At 44.8% G+C, this 15,891-nt stretch overlaps 1 non-coding gene across 1 annotated transcript; it reads right to left on the reverse strand.

The window, feature by feature from the left end:
- Positions 1–14,012: 14,012 nt before the first annotated feature.
- On the reverse strand, positions 14,013–14,086 carry trnas-aga (transfer RNA serine (anticodon AGA)). The gene has a single exon. It is a non-coding gene; the product is annotated as a tRNA-Ser (tRNA).
- Between the last annotated feature and the right edge of the window lie 1,805 nt (positions 14,087–15,891).

The raw sequence follows: 15,891 nt of genomic DNA on the forward strand, positions 1-15,891 counted from the left end.
ATAAGTCAACCCCTTCATCTCAGGAATCAGCTGAGTGAATCTCTTTTGAACTCCTCCAATGCCAGTACATCCTTTCTTAAGTCTAAATCTCAAGTGTGATATCAGATTGAGAGAATCTGAAAGATAGTATAACCTGAGGTACAAACTGAGAATTCAGTTTAAAACTCCCCCGGATTGTGAAACTAAAATATACAATAGCAATTTAATTTGTATAGACTGTGCTTTGGATCATATTCCAGCCCTCATACAGTATCAGACTGGAAGATACTGTAGCAATTCCATTAGTGCAGACTCAGCTCTACATTACAGAGCAGGGAACATATTTAAACAACCCGGAACACTTTTACACAAGACGGATCATATTTACACAACTGAGAAGATCTTTACCCAACAGGGAACCATTTTACACAATAACAGAGAACATCTTTACACAACAGCGAATACAGTAACACAACAGAGAACATATTACACAGCAGGAAATATATTTAAAGGAACACAGGGAACATCTTTACACAACAGAGAACACAATTACATAAATCATGAGTCTTTCGCTGTCTCTTGCTGGTTTGCTCAGTTCCTTTCTCTGTCTGTTCCCTTCTGGGTCCTGATAATCTCTTCCTGGTTTTCTGTGTGTCTTTCTCTGTCTGTTCCCTTCTGGGTCCTGATAATCTCTTCCTGGTTTTCTGTGTGTCTTTCTCTGTCTGTTCCTTTCTGGGTCCTGATAATCTCTTCCTGGTTTTCTGTGTGTCTTTCTCTGCCTGCCTCATTGTCCGTGCTGTTACTCAGTGTCCTTGTGTCATTGTGCAGTGAGGGTGAGTCTGTCAGCACGTGTGTTGCTGAGTCCGGGATTCTTGAGAAATCCGACCACAATCCTATTTTGATAAAAACATTGGGGAAATGAACATATTTCACTAACAGGCAGCTAAACTTAAAACAGCAGTTAGCAGAGTGGTGCAGCGGAAGCGTGCTGGGCCCATAACCCAGAGGTCGATGGATCGAAACCATTCTCTGCTATTTATGCTTGGTAGGAAGACAAACAGTTCACTTTCAAAACATCAAGTGTTTCCCCAGACAAACAAGACGCGCTCGATTGCAATCAGCTTTTTCCATCCAGTGAACACATCAATCAGTAACAAATCACTTTTGCTCACACGAACACAAACTGCAAACACGGACCAGGCGAGTCTCTCCCACTTTGTCAACACCTTCCTGCAGAGCCTCCTCTCCACCACCAGATGGTGATGTTGGCCACAATAAAACCAGGGCAAATGGTCACAGTGAGGAGATGGTCAGCAACAGAAAATAAAACAATAACAGGGAAAACCTTTACACAACAACAGGGTACATCTTTACACAACAGAAAACATATTTACACAACAGGAAATACCTTTAGACAACAGGGAGAGCACAATCATACAAATGCCTTGTTTCTCCATCTCAGTTTCGTTGTCTGTCTCTCTCTCTCCGTTCCACACTTTTGCTTCCTCACAGTCTATTAGTTTTCTGTGTGTTTATCTCTCTGTCCCGTTGTCGATGGTGTCACTCAGCGTCCTTGTAACATTGCGTAGCCAGGCTGAGCCTCCCAACACCTGTGTTGCAGAACATAGAACATAGAACAGTACAGCACAGTACAGGCCCTTCGGCCCACGATGATGTGCCAAACCTTTAACCTACTCTAAGATCAAAACTACCTACATACCCTTCATTCTACTATCATCCATGTACCTATCCAAGAGACGCTTAAATGTCCCTAATGTATCTGCTTCTGCTACCACCGCTGGCAGTGCATTCCATGCACCCACCACTCTCTTGTGTGAAGAACCTACCTCTGACATCTCCCCGAAACCTTCCTCCATCACCTTAAAATTATGCTCCCTGGTGATAGCCCTTTCCACCCTGGGAAAAAGTCTCTAGCTATCCACTCTATCTATGCCTCTCATCATCTTGTACCCCTCTATCAAGTCACCTCTCATCCTTCTTCGTTCCAATGAGAAAAGTCCCAGCTCCCTCAATCTTTCTTTGTAAGACATGCCCTCCAGTCCAGGCAGCATCCTGATAAATCTCCTCTGCACCCTCTCGAAAGCTTCCACATCCTTCCTATAATGAGACGACCAGGACTGAACACAATATTCCAAGTGTGGTCTAACCAGGGCTTTATAGAGCTGCAGCATAACCTCGCGGCTCTTAAACTCAATCCCCCTGTTAATGAAAGCCAACACACCATACGCCTTCTTAACAACCCTATCAACTTGGGTGGCTACTTTGAGCGATCTATGGACATGGGCCCCAAGATCCCTCTGTTCCTCCACACTACCAAGAATCCTGTCTTTTCGCCTGTACTCTGCATTCAAATTCAACCCTCCAAAATGAATCACTTCACACTTTTCCAGGTTGAACTCCATCTGCCACTTCTCAGCCCAGCTCTGCATCATGTCAATGTCCTGTTGCAACCTACAACAGCCTTCCACACTATCCACAACTCCAGCAACCTTCGTGTCACCGGCAAACTTGCTAACCCACACTTCCACTTCCTCATCCAAGTCATTTATAAAAATCACAAAGAGCAGAGGTCCCAGAACAGATCCCTGCGGAACACCTCTGGTCACCGCGCTCCAGGCTGAATACTTTCCATCTATTACCACCCTCTGTCTTCTATGGGCCAGCCAATTCTGTATCCAGACAGCCAACTTTCCCTGTATCCCATGCCTCCTTACTTTCTGAATGAGCCTACCATGGGGAACCTTATCAAACGCCTTGCTGAAATCCATATACGCCACATCCACTGCTCTTCCTTCATCAATGTGTTTTGTCACATCTTCAAAGAATGTAATAAGGCTTGTGAGGCATGACCTGCCCCTCACAAAGCCATGCTGACTGTCTCTAATCAAACTATGCTTTTCCAACTAATCATAAATCCTGTCTCTCAGAATCCTCTCCAATAATTTGCCCACTACCTACGTAAGACTGACTGGTCTATAATTCCCAGGGTTATCCCTATTCCCTTTCTTGAACAAGGGAATAACATTTGCCACCCTCCAATCATGTGGTACTACTCCAGTGGACAGTGAGGACGCAAAGATCATCGCCAAAGGCAATCTCTTCCCTCGCTTTCCTTAATATCCTTGGGTATATCCCGTCTGGCCCCAGGGACTTATCTGTCCTCATGTCTTTCAAAATTTCCAGCACATCCTCCCTCTTAACATCAACCTGTTCGAGCATATCAGTCTGTTTCACGCTGTCCTCACAAACGACCAGGTCCCTCTCACTAGTGAATACTGAAGCAAAGTATTCATTTAGGACCTCCCCTGCCTCCTCCGACTCCAGGCACAAGTTCCCTCCACTATCCTTGATCGGCCCTACCCTCACTCTGGCCATCCTCTTGTTCCTCACATAAGTGTAGAACGCATTGGGATTTTCCTTAATCCTACCCGCCAAGACTTTTTCATGTCCCCTTCTAGCTCTCCTAAGTCCATTATTCAGTTCCTTCCTGGCTACCTTGTAACCCTCGAGAGCCCAGTCTGATCCTTGCTTCCTCAACCTTAAGTAAGCTTCCTTCTTCCTCTTGACTAGCTGTTCCACATTTCTTGTCATCCAAGGTTCCTTCACCCTACCATCCCTTCCTTGCCTCATCGGGACAAACCTATCCAGCAGTCGCAGCAAGTGCTCCCTAAACAACCTCCACATTTCTGTCGTGCATTTCCCTGAGAACATCTGTTCCCAATTTATGCACCCCAGTTCCTGCCTAATAGCATTGTAATTCCCCCTCCCCCAATTAAATATTTTCCCATCCCGTCTGCTCCTGTCCCTCTCCATGACGATAGTAAAGGTCAGGGAGTTGTGATCACCATCACCGAAATGCTCTCCCACCGAGAGATCTGCCACCTGGCCTTGTCCGTTGCCAATCACCAAATCCAACATAGCTTCCCCTCTAGTCAGCCTATCTACATATTGAGTCAGGAAACCTTCCTGGACACACCTGACAAAAACTGCTCCATCCAAACTATTTGCACTAAGGAGGTTCCAATCAATATTAGGGAAGTTGAAGTCACCCATGACAACAACCCTGTTACTTCTGCACCTTTCCAAAATCTGCCTCCCAATCTGTTCCTCCGTGTCTCTGTTGCTATTGAGGGGTCTATAGAAAACTCCCAATAAAGTGACTGCTCCTTTCCTGTTTCTGACTTCCACCCATAATGACTCAGTAGACAAACCCTCCTCGATGACCTCCCTTTCTGCAGCTGTGATACTATCCCTGATTAACAATGCCACTCCCCCACTTCTTTTACCTCCCTCCCTATTCCTTTTGAAACATCTAAACCCCGGAACATCCAACATCCATTCCTGCCCCTGTGATCTCCAAGTGTCCGTAATGGCCACAACATCGTAGCTCGAAGTACTGATCCATGCTCTTAGTTCATCACCCTTATTCCTGACAATTCTTGCATTAAAATAGACACACTTCAACCCATCGTACTGGCTGAAACTTTTCCCTGTCAACTGTCTAACCTTCCTCACAGACTCTCTGCACTCGGTATCTGCCTGTTCAACAGCTACCCCATCCACTGATCCATAGCTCCGGTTCCCATCCCCCTGCCAAACTAGTTTAAACCCTCCCGAAGAGCTCGAGCAAACCTCCCGCCCAGGATATTGGTGCCCCTCCAGTTCAGATGCAACCCGTCCTTCTTGTACAGGTCCCACCTTCCCAAGAAGGTATCCCAATGATCCACATAACTGAAGCCCTCCCTGCTACACCAGCTCTGTAGCCACGTGTTCAGCTGCACTCGCTCTCTGTTTCTAGCCTCACGAGCACGTGGCACCGGTATCAATCCTGAGATTACTACTCTGCTCGTCCTGCCTTTTAGCTTCCAACCTAACTCCTATATTCGCTTTTCAGGTCCTCATCCCTTTTCCTAGCTATGTCATTGGTACCGATATGGACCACGACTTCTGGCTGCTCCCCCTCCCCCTTAAGAATCCTGTAGACTCGATCTGAGACATCCCTGACCCTGGCACCCAGGAGGCAACATGCCATCCGGGAGTCTCGTTCGCGACCACAGTATCTCCTGTCTGTTCCTCTAACCATTGAATCTCCTATTACTATCGCTCTCCTATTCTCCACCCTTCCCTTCTGAGCCGCAGAGCCAGGCTCAGTGAGAGAGACCTGGCCGCTGTGGCTTTCCCCTGGTAGGTACCCCCCCCGACCGTATCCAAAACGGTATACTTATTATTGAGGGGAACGGCCACAGGGGATCCCTGCACTGTGCGCCTATTCCATTTCCCTCCCCTGATGGTCACCCAGCTACCTTTATCCTGTGACTTAGGTGTCAGTACTTCCCTATAACTGCTCTCTATCATCCGCCATGCCTCCCGCATGATCCGAAGTTCATCCAGCTCCAGCTCCAGTTCCCTAACGCGCTCCGTGAGGAGCTGGAGTTGGGTGCACTTCTCACAGGTGAAGTCAGCAGGGACACAAGTGGTGACCCTTACCTCCCACATCCTGCAAGAGGAGCATGCAACTGCCCTAGCTTCCATCCCCTCTGCTCTAAATTGACAACAGAGAATAAAAAAATATAAAGGAAAACCTTCCCTTACCAAACCCTCCACACAAGAGTCCTTTTTTTTGGTTGGAGGAGGAGGATGGGTGGGAGACAGTACACGTGTAGTGTTTCGGGTTTAGCCACTGCCCGAATATATAAGTTCACTTACCCAGCAGTCCCCGTGTCCGCGTCCGCCGAATCGCCAGGTAAGTACTTTATAGTGAAACGTACCTTCCCAGCTGCCCCCTGGCTCGCACTATCACCGCTACTGCTGATCAAAGGTGTTGCTGTAATAGAAACAGAAAATGCTGGAAATCCTCAGTCGGTCTGGCAGCATCTGTGCAGAGAGAAACAGTTAACAGTTCAGGTCTGTTTCCTTAGCTCACATTAACTTTGTTTCTTTCTCCACAGATGCTGCCAGACCTGCTGACTATTTCAAGCATTTTCTGTTTATGTTTCAGATTTCCAGCATCTGCAGTATTTTGCTTTTGTACGTGTGTTGCTATGTCTGGGACTGTTTGAGTGCAATGCTATTGCTTTATAAACAGCGTTGAAACAAACATTTATCTAGTTAACACACAGCACTAATACACAGCTGGATAGAAACAGCAGCCTGCAGCAGAGGGTGCAGTGGATGTTTATTAACACAAATAATTCACCAGCACAATATTTACTGCTATCCACAATCACACCACGCTTCATCTTAACACGTTTTATTCTTCATTGACATCAACTTCTTGCTTCCAATAAACACTTCAATTTGGAACACAGCTTCCAAATCACCTTTATTCACAAACCCGAACACAAGCTGCAAATGCTGCAAACACACACCAGCCCAGACTTTCCCCTTTCTGTCAACCCATTCCTGCATCACTGCCTCTCCACCAACAGTTGTCGCTAGAATCATACAATCATAGAATGGCTAAAGCACAGAAGGAGGTCATTCGGTCTGACGAGCCCATGCTGGCTCTCTGCTAAAGCAACTCACCTCATCTCACTCCCCAGTCATTTCAATTTCGGTGGTGGGAAAACTTCTCGAAAGAATAATTCGGGACAAAATTAATAGTCCCATGGACAAATGTGGGTTAATTCAGGAAAGATAGCATGGATTTCTTAAGGGAAAGTCATGTTTAACTGTCCTGCTGGAGTTTTTTGATGAGGTAACAGAGAGGGATGATGAGGGCAATGCTGTTGATGTGGTGTACATGGACTTTCAAAAGGTCTGACAGCATCTGAAAGGTCACTGACCTGAAACGTTAACTCTGCTTCTCTCTCCACCGATGCTGCCAGACCAGCTGAGTATTTCCAGCACTTTTTGTTTACATTTCAGATTTCTAGCATCTGCAGTATTTTGCTTTTATTGACTTTCAAAAGGAGTTTGATACAGTGCAACACAACAGACTTGTGAACAAAGTTATAACTCATGGAATAAAAGGGACAGTAGTAACATGGATATGGAATTGGCTGAGTGACAGGAAACAAAGAGTAGAGATCAATGGATGTTCTTCGGGCTAGAGGAAGGTTTGTAGTGGAGTTCCCCAGGAGTCAGTGTTGGGACCCTTGCCTTTCCTGATATATATTAATGACCTAGACCTTGGTGTACAGGGCAGAATTTCAAAGTTTATGGATGATACGAACATTGGAAGCATTGTGAACTGTAAGGATGATAGTGTAGAACTTCACAAGGACATAGACAAGTTGGTGGAATGGGAGGACAGATGACAGGTGAAGTTCAATGCAGAGAAATGTGAATTGATTCATTTTGGTTGGAAGAACATGGAGTGACAATGTAGAATAAAGGGTACAATTCTAAAGGGGGTGCAGGAGCAGTGGGACCTGGGGTTATATGTCATTGGTTGAGAGAGTGGTTAATAAAGCATACAGTATCCTCGGCTTTAGTAATAGAGGCATAGAGTACAAGAACAAGGAGGTCATGTTGAACTTGTATCAGACACTAGCCTCAGCTGAAGTACTGCATCCAGTTCTGGGTGCCACACTTTAGGAAAGATGTGAAGGCATTGGAGAGATTATGGAAAAGATTCATGAGAATGGTTCCAGGGATGAGGAACTTCAGTTATGAAGATAGATTGGAGAAGTTAGGACTGTTTTCCTTGGAGAAAAGAAGGCTAAGAGGAGATTTTATAGTGGTATTCAAAATGATGAGGGGTGTGGACAGAGTGGATAGGGAGAAACTGTTCCCACTTGTGAAAGGATCGAGAATGAGAGGGCACAGATTTAAAGTAATTGGTAAAAGAAGCAAAAGCGACATGAGGAAGAACTTTTTCACACAGCGAGTGGTTAAAGTATGAACTGCCTGAGAATGTGATGGAGGCAGGTTCAATTGAAGCATTCAAAGGGGAATTAGACTGTTATCTGAAAAGGAAGAATGTGCAGGATTATGGGGAGAAGACGGGGAAGTGACATCAGGTGAATTGCTCATTTGGAGAGTCAGTGCAGACACGATGGGCCAAATGGCCTCCTTCTGTGTAGTAACAATTCTGTGATTCTGTGATTCCAATATTCAAGTCATTTCTATATATGGTGGTCCTGACACTGACCCCTGTGGACATCACTGTTCACCATCTTCCATTCTGAAAAACAACCAAATACCACAACTCGCTTTTCTTGATATTTCATCCATTTTTTAATCCAAGCAGATCCTGACCCTCCTATTCCAGGAGCCTCAGTTTTGTTACCCAGCCTTTTATGTGGTAGTCTGTCAAACGCTTTCTTAAAATCCATATAGACAACATCCATTGCTTTCCCTACATCAACCTTTTCTGTCACTTCATCAAAAAAATCAGTTATATTAGTGAAGAAGTGGAAAGGTGCTGAAGCTTTCAGTTTTCGGTCGACCCAAACCAAGTTCAAGGCCTGAATAATGAACCGATTGCCTCATTAGTTCTGTGAATAATACAATGATTTAATAGACAAAGTTTTGAAACATTCCTGCCCATAAATCTTGGTAACAGAGTGTGTGGATCTCCTGACTCAGAATGTTTAATGGATACAGTCCTCAGATCCGACAAGGAACCCCTGAACATCCACAGTAAAGACAGTGTGGATGAGGAAATGTAAGAGCTGGGAGCTGAAACTCAGGGACGGCCGAGCTCTCCTGTCATTGAGCTTGTGTGTCTGCTCTGCTCGCCGCACTTCCGGCTCTACTTTGTTTCCAATGAAAAGATGAAAAGGGCCGTTCGGTTTTCCTCTCACTGATAGCGTGTTTCACTCGGGTTAATATAACCCGGGACTTTTGCTGCTGAAATGAATTCTGCAAGGTCCCAGCAAACACACCGGCTCCCTCCTTTCTCCCCTCTTTCTATCGGATTGTTTCACCAGGAGGGGCTCAATAATAACAAACCCCCTGCAGGGAATGACCGCAAATTGAGCATCTAAATGGGGCAAGTGGGCAGCTTTCTGGGTTCTAGGTTCCCCCTACCCCGCCCCTCCCTCCCTCCAGTCCAAGCCCCTCTTCACTTTCTTTGGGACTTTGATGAGGGTGAAATGGGGAAAGTTCCCATTGATGTTTGAATGCTGAATTGCTGCAGAGATCTGCGCATGCGCGATGCAGCCCCGCCCCAGTGGGACGTCACAATAAGGAGTGGAGCGCATGCGCAGCCTTTCCCCAACCCAGTCTGTGAGGCCATTCACTCAATCAGGGGAAGATGCTTTAAATCAGCTGCTAATGGAGACTTCCCGGGCCCGGGGGAAGGGAACAAACAGCATCTACTTCCAGCAGCCACTGCTTTGGGAGCGTGTCCGCAGATGTGCTCAGAGATTAGCATTAAGTGGTGGGAAGTTGAGGGGGAGTCGGGGAGTGTTTGTAACAGACACTGTGGAGCAGGAGCTGCTCCCGGAACATGGAGTGAGCCGGGGACACGGGGAAGGGAGAGTTCATTCTCGGACAGTGTCTGTGCAGGCTCAGGGAGACACAATGGGAAGAAATCACTATTGAAAATCACTGACAATTTCACCACCCAAAGGAGAGGGAATTTTCCTGCTTTAGTTCCAGTCTCTCACTGTTTGTTGGATTGTGAACAGTGGGGGGGAAATAGCCGCAAAATAACGATGTGGACAGTTAGACAAAGAGCATTTATTGCAGACACCAGGTGAGAAGTGTGAAAGGCGCATTTTAAATAGTGGCTGCTTGTTTTCCGTTGAAATAGAAATGTGACTGTGTAAAGGTCACTGCTCTATCGGACAGTCCCAGTCATTGCGCAGTGCAGGGCTTGTGTTGTTTCTGAATGTCACAAACTTGTTGTAAAACCACTGCAAACACCTGGTAAACAGAAGCTGAATACTGCAGTACTGCAGTGGAGTCAGACACTGACACTGTTTGTGTTCCTGGTTTTCATTTTGTGATTGTTCATAATGATTATTATTGGGACGATTACATTGATCGCTTTTGTATCTTCTACCTCACCAGTTCTTTCATTCCTGCAGGAAAATACATGACGGAACCTGAATAGATGTGGTGATTCTTGGACACAAGGAAAAGTGCAGTGATCTCGTTCCAACACACAGTCGGTACAGGATCACTCCCAAAGCACAGAGATACTGCCAGCTCATCAGTTCCACTGGAACAAACAAAAGAAGTAGTCAGACAGACACTGATCCCAAAGTCAAGAGACACATTTTCAATCCAACAGTCAAACAACAGCAGGAGAGACAGAAGTTGTTTCTATTTCACTCCAATTCAGTACAGCTGACAGGTTGATACATCAATCACAGTCCAAAAACAAACTCACTATCAGATCTAAATAAACTCTGTCACCATGGTCACATTTTAAATATAAAATCTGAAATAGAACAGACAAAATTTACAGAATTGAAAGGTACAGAATGAATGCAAGGAGGCTTCAAGGGGATTTGGACAGGTTAAATGAATGGGCAAGAACATGGCAGATGGAATATAATGTGAATAAGTGTGAAGTTCTCCACTTTGGTCAAATAAACAGAAAGACAGAGTATTTCTTAAATGGTGAGAGGTTGAGAAGTGTCGATGTCCAAAGGCACCTGGGTGTCCTTGTTCATGAGACACGAAAAGCTACTATGCAGGTGCAGCAAGCAATTCGGAAGGCAAATGGTATGTTGGCTTCATTGAAAGCGTATTTGAGTACATGAGTAAAGATGTATGAAGTCTAGATGAGACGGCACCTGGAGTATTCTGTACAATTTTGGTTTCCTTATCGAAGGAAGGATAGACTTGTCACAGAGGGAGTGCAACAGAGATTCACCGGTCTCATCCCCTCGGATGGTGGGATTGTCTGATGATGAGAGACTGCAGAAACTGGGCCTAAATTCTCTAGAGTTTTGAAGAATGAGAGGTGATCTCATTGAAACAGACAAAGTTCTTACAGGGTGTCACAGGGTAGATATGGATAGGATGTTTCCTCTGTCTAGTGAGTCCAGAACAAGGGGACACAGTCTCAGAATAAGGGCAGACTGAGATGAGCAGGAATTTCTTTACTCAGAGGGTGAAAAATCTGTGGAATTCTTTATCCCAGAGGGCTGTGGAAGATCAATCATTGAACATATTCAAGACAGAAATCGATAGATTTCTAAATACTAACAAGATCAAGGGATATGGAGATGGCAGAGAAAAATGGCGTCGAGGTAGATGATCAGTCACGATCTGTTTGAATGTTGGAGCAGGCTCGATGGGCTGAATGGCCTAATGCCCCTATTTCCTATTATCCTATGAATCCCAATAATGTACATCAGAACGTTAGACCAAGTTATGCATTACATACCAGTTCAAAAATCCCACAGAGATTAAGACTGAAAGATACAGTATCAATTCCATTACTACAAAATGAAGGACTTGGAGCTTGCAGACCAGCCCATGTATAAGATTGAAAGTTATATTTTCATTCACAATCGTTTTCACAGAGCTTAATATTGAATACCAATCCACAACTTGTACAGGACTACCAAATAAAACCTACAACTGTAAAATACAGTTAATCCATATTTTAAATTAAACACAAGGCAAATAAATATTGATACATTAAGAGAGCGGGAAACAGTGAGAGCAGAGTGGAGCATAAAGAGCCCAGGAGAGAGAGGGAGCAAGAGTTCACTCGGAGAGCAGGGAACAGCGAGAGCAGGCGTCAAAAAAGGCAAAGGAATACACAATTAATGGGAGAACACTGAACGGTGTAGAGGAAGTGAGGGACGTTAGAGTGAATGTCCACAGATCCCTGAAGTAGCAGTGCAGGTCAATAAGCTGGTTCAGCAGGTAAATGGAATCCTTTCCTTTATTAACTGAGGTATAGAGTATTAGGGTGACCTGGTATCCATGGCAATAAGTCACTGACAGCTAACATTCAGGTGCAGCAAGCAATTAGGAAGGCTAATAGTATGGTAGCCTTTATCACAAGAGGATTTGAGTACAGGAGTAGTGAATTCTTGCTTCAATTGTATAGAACCTTGGTTAGACTGCACTTGGAGTACTGTGTGCAGTTTTGGTCCCCTTGCCTTAGGAAGGATATTATTGCCATAGATAGAGTGCAAAGAAGGTTCATCAGACTTGTTCCTGGGATGGTGGGACTGTCCTATGAAGAGAGATTGGGGAAACTGGGGCTGTATTCTCTGGAGTTTTGAAGAATGAGAGGTGATCTCATTGAAACCTACAAAATATTTAAAGGACAGTCAGGGTAGATGCAGCTAAGATGTTTCCCCTGGTTGGGGAGTCGAGAACCAGGGGACGCAATTTCAAAATAAGGGGCATGCCACTTCGGACAGTTTTGAGGAGAAATGTTGTTACTCAGAGGGTTGTGAATCTTTGGAATTCTGTACCCCAGAGGGCTGTGGAAGCTCAGTCATTGAGTATGTTTAAAGCAGAGATTGACAGATTTCTAAATACAAATGACATAAGGGAATATGAGGAAAGTGTGGGGAAAAGGGCATTGAAGTGGATGATCAGCCATGATCATATTGAATGGTGGGGCAGGCTCGATGTGCTGAATGGTCGACTCCTGCTCCTATGTTCCGATGTTCCTAACTCCACATTATCGATGAGACACAGCCTCAGGCCGACTTGTCGGGTGTTGCAAACAGATAACACTGCTTCTGATCTTCACCGGAACAGAGAGTGAGATGTAAAATTGATCATCAAACAGACTGTGAGAGAATACAACAGAATAAAACACATGGAGAGACACTGTGGAATAACAAATAGATTAGATTGGAATGTTGAATTATGATTGGAATGGATAAAACAGCAGATTAAATTGGGACAGAAAAGAGAAACTGATGGGAAGAAGGAAGAAAAGAAAGGATGGATCTGTTCACTTTTTTCAGTTTTTTCACTGGTCCATAAAAGCTGGATTAAAAAAAGATGCAAAAAACAGAGAATTTCACCAAAAAGGGAGATTAAATGCTGCCGAAACCTTGGATCGAAGGATGCCCCAACAAATCACCTGTTTAACTGTCTCCTCACTGGGGGATTTCAATCAATGAGCAATATTATTCTCTCCTTTTCTTTTGTTAAATGAAACCACTACTGTCACGTGGAGTTAATATCCCTGTGTTCCAACTCCTGAATAATGAAATTGTGAGTTTCGTGATATTTTCTGGACACATTTCCTGCTGAAAGAACTAAGAGCTCTTTTCTAATTTACACAATACTATATACACACTCATCAAGCCTCCGAAACTAGCATCCTTGGTGCTGCTCTCTCCTCCCAAGCCTCATCTCATGTGACTGTTACATCATCACTCTGATTGTGGGAGGGGTTAATCCCACTGTTTTCAGCATTAACCCTTTACATCCTCATACTGCACTGTCTGTCCAAAAAAATCGGTGGAGGGAACTTGAATTATCAAAACAACAACAGCTGCCAGTTGAAAATCAACTCAACCCATCAGAGAGAGACTGTCAGAGAACTTCCTGCATCCAGTCCTGACCCTGTCACATGAAGCAGCTGCTCACCCAGACCCCACTCTCATCAACACTGAACATTTTTACTGAGACCTTCAAATACTGTTTATAAAAGGCCGCAAAGATCAAAGTTCACACAGTTGTATTAAATACAACAAAGTTTAATATCTTCTCACCGTTTCTCGGGAACCACATGAGACTTAGGTTTTCTTATTTGGTTCCTTTGATTTTTCTTGTTCCTGACTGACAAATATTCCAAACCTCAGATAAACCCTCCCACTTGCGTCATGTCCCAGTCTCGGTTAAAAGCAACACATAATGACACAAACACTCTCCTTCAGTGAGATTAATATCAAGCTGTTTTCCAGGTTGAATGGAACTGTGAACAAATTAATGTCAAAGAAGTCACCTTTGATGTATCAGCACTGAAGTTCTGCACAAGGAGGAACAGCCATGCCAAACTCATATCCTTCACAAAGGCTGTTTTTGTATGTGATTGAAATTCATCAATTATTTTGAATTAAAGTTCACAAGACACAGATGTCAGTGTTGATAATGAAACTTTTCAACCATGTTGCAACTGTGAAATAAGGCTCTGCTGGGAGTTGAACCCAGAATCTCCTGTTTTCTAGACAGGTGTTTTAACCAACTAAGCTACAGAGCCAGATCACAAATGTGTGTGCAATTGAAATCAGAGGAAGGCCTTGTAGATAGTGGGCAGGCTTTGGCGAGTCAAGAGCTGAGTTCGTCACGGCAGTGTTCCCAGCCTCTGACTCGCTCTTGTAGTTGTTGCTGCAGCTGTAATTGTAATAGGCAACCGTCTGTCTCGGAAGACGATGGGCTACACCCGGGGTGAACGTCACTTCTGTGTGAAACATCGTTTGTTGTGGCTGTAGAGGATGACTCGTGAGTGACAATCCCTTCCGCAGCTGGTACAGATGAATATCATTGGCCCGAGGTCGACTGATAATTTTTCCTTCCTCTGAGCTCTGTTTCCCACGATCTGGTCATTTCTTTTGTCCTCTGCTTTTCCCATGGTCTTCCTGAATGACTTTCTCCAGGAACTCCAGTCAGCAGGAAGGACTTCCCATGCATTGACTCCAATCCCAGTCAGCTTGAGATCTCGCTTTGCAGATGTCCTTGTATCACAGATGTGGGTGACCTGTTGGTCTCGTGCTGATAGCAAGCTCACCATAGAGCGTGTCTTTGGCAAAGCGACCGTCATCCATTCAGCACATATGACTCAGTCAACAGAGTCACCGCTGACTCAAGAGGGCAAACATGCTGCGGATCCCTGCACGCTGGTGTACTTCTGCATTCGGCACTCTGTCCTGTCAGGAGATGCCCAATATCCATCTGAGACACTGGAGGTGGAAGCTGTTCAGCCGCTTTTCTTGGCTTGTATAAGTTGTTGATGCTTCTCTACTCTAAAGGAGGGTGCTGAGAACACAAGCCTGTTACACGCGGAGTTTTGTATTTTCGATCAGTTTGCTGTCGGTTCACACTCGTCTTCTCAACTTTGACATGACAGCTGCAGCATTGACAATCCTGGTGCTGATTTCAGTATCAAGGGACAGATTGCTGGTGATTGTTGATCCAAGGTATGTGAAGCTGTTGACAACCTCCAAAGTGAGCCTGTCGATGTTGATGGAAGGTGGAGTCTCTCGTCCTGGCCCATAACTTTGATCTTCCTGATGCTGATCGTCAGTCCAAACTCCTTGCAGGCCAGGGAGAACCGATATACAAGCTGCTGTTAATGAACTTCATTATGGGATGTCAGCACAGCGTCATCAGCAAAGAGCAACTCACAGACCAAGAACTGACTCATTTTGGTCTTGGTGCGCAGTCTTGCCAAGATGAACAGCTTGTCATCAGCTCTGGTATGCAGGTGGACACCCCCATCTGAGTCACTGAAAGTTTAAAATAGCAGCATGGAGAAGAAAATGCCAATTGTAAAGGATGTGAGCTGTGAGGAGGTTACAAGGAGGCTTCCAGGGGACTTGGACAGGATAAGTGAATGAAATGACAGATGGAATATAATGTGAATAAGTGTGAAGTTATCCACTTTGGTAGAATAAACAGAAAGACAGAATATTTCTTAAATGGTGAGAGGTTGGGAAGTGTTGATGTCCAAAGGGACCTGGGTGTCCTTGTTCATGAGACACTAAAAGCTCGCATGCAGGTGCAGCAATCAATTAGGAAGGCAAATGGTATGTTGGCCTTAACACGAGGGGTCATGAGTACAGGAATAAAGATGTCTTGCTGCGATTGTATAGAGCCTTGGTGAGATTGTGCTGGAGTATTGTGTACAGTTTTGGTTTCCTTATCTAAGGAAGGATATACTTGCCACAGAGGGAGTGCAACGGAGGGTCAGCAGACTAATCCCTGGGATGGTGGGATTGTCTTATGAGGAAACTGGGCTTGTATTCCTTAAAGTTTCATTTAAAAGGCCATTTAAAACTGAGATCG

This window comes from Heterodontus francisci, unplaced genomic scaffold, assembly GCF_036365525.1.
Source record: "Heterodontus francisci isolate sHetFra1 unplaced genomic scaffold, sHetFra1.hap1 HAP1_SCAFFOLD_172, whole genome shotgun sequence".
NCBI classification, from domain to species: Eukaryota; Metazoa; Chordata; class Chondrichthyes; order Heterodontiformes; family Heterodontidae; genus Heterodontus; species Heterodontus francisci.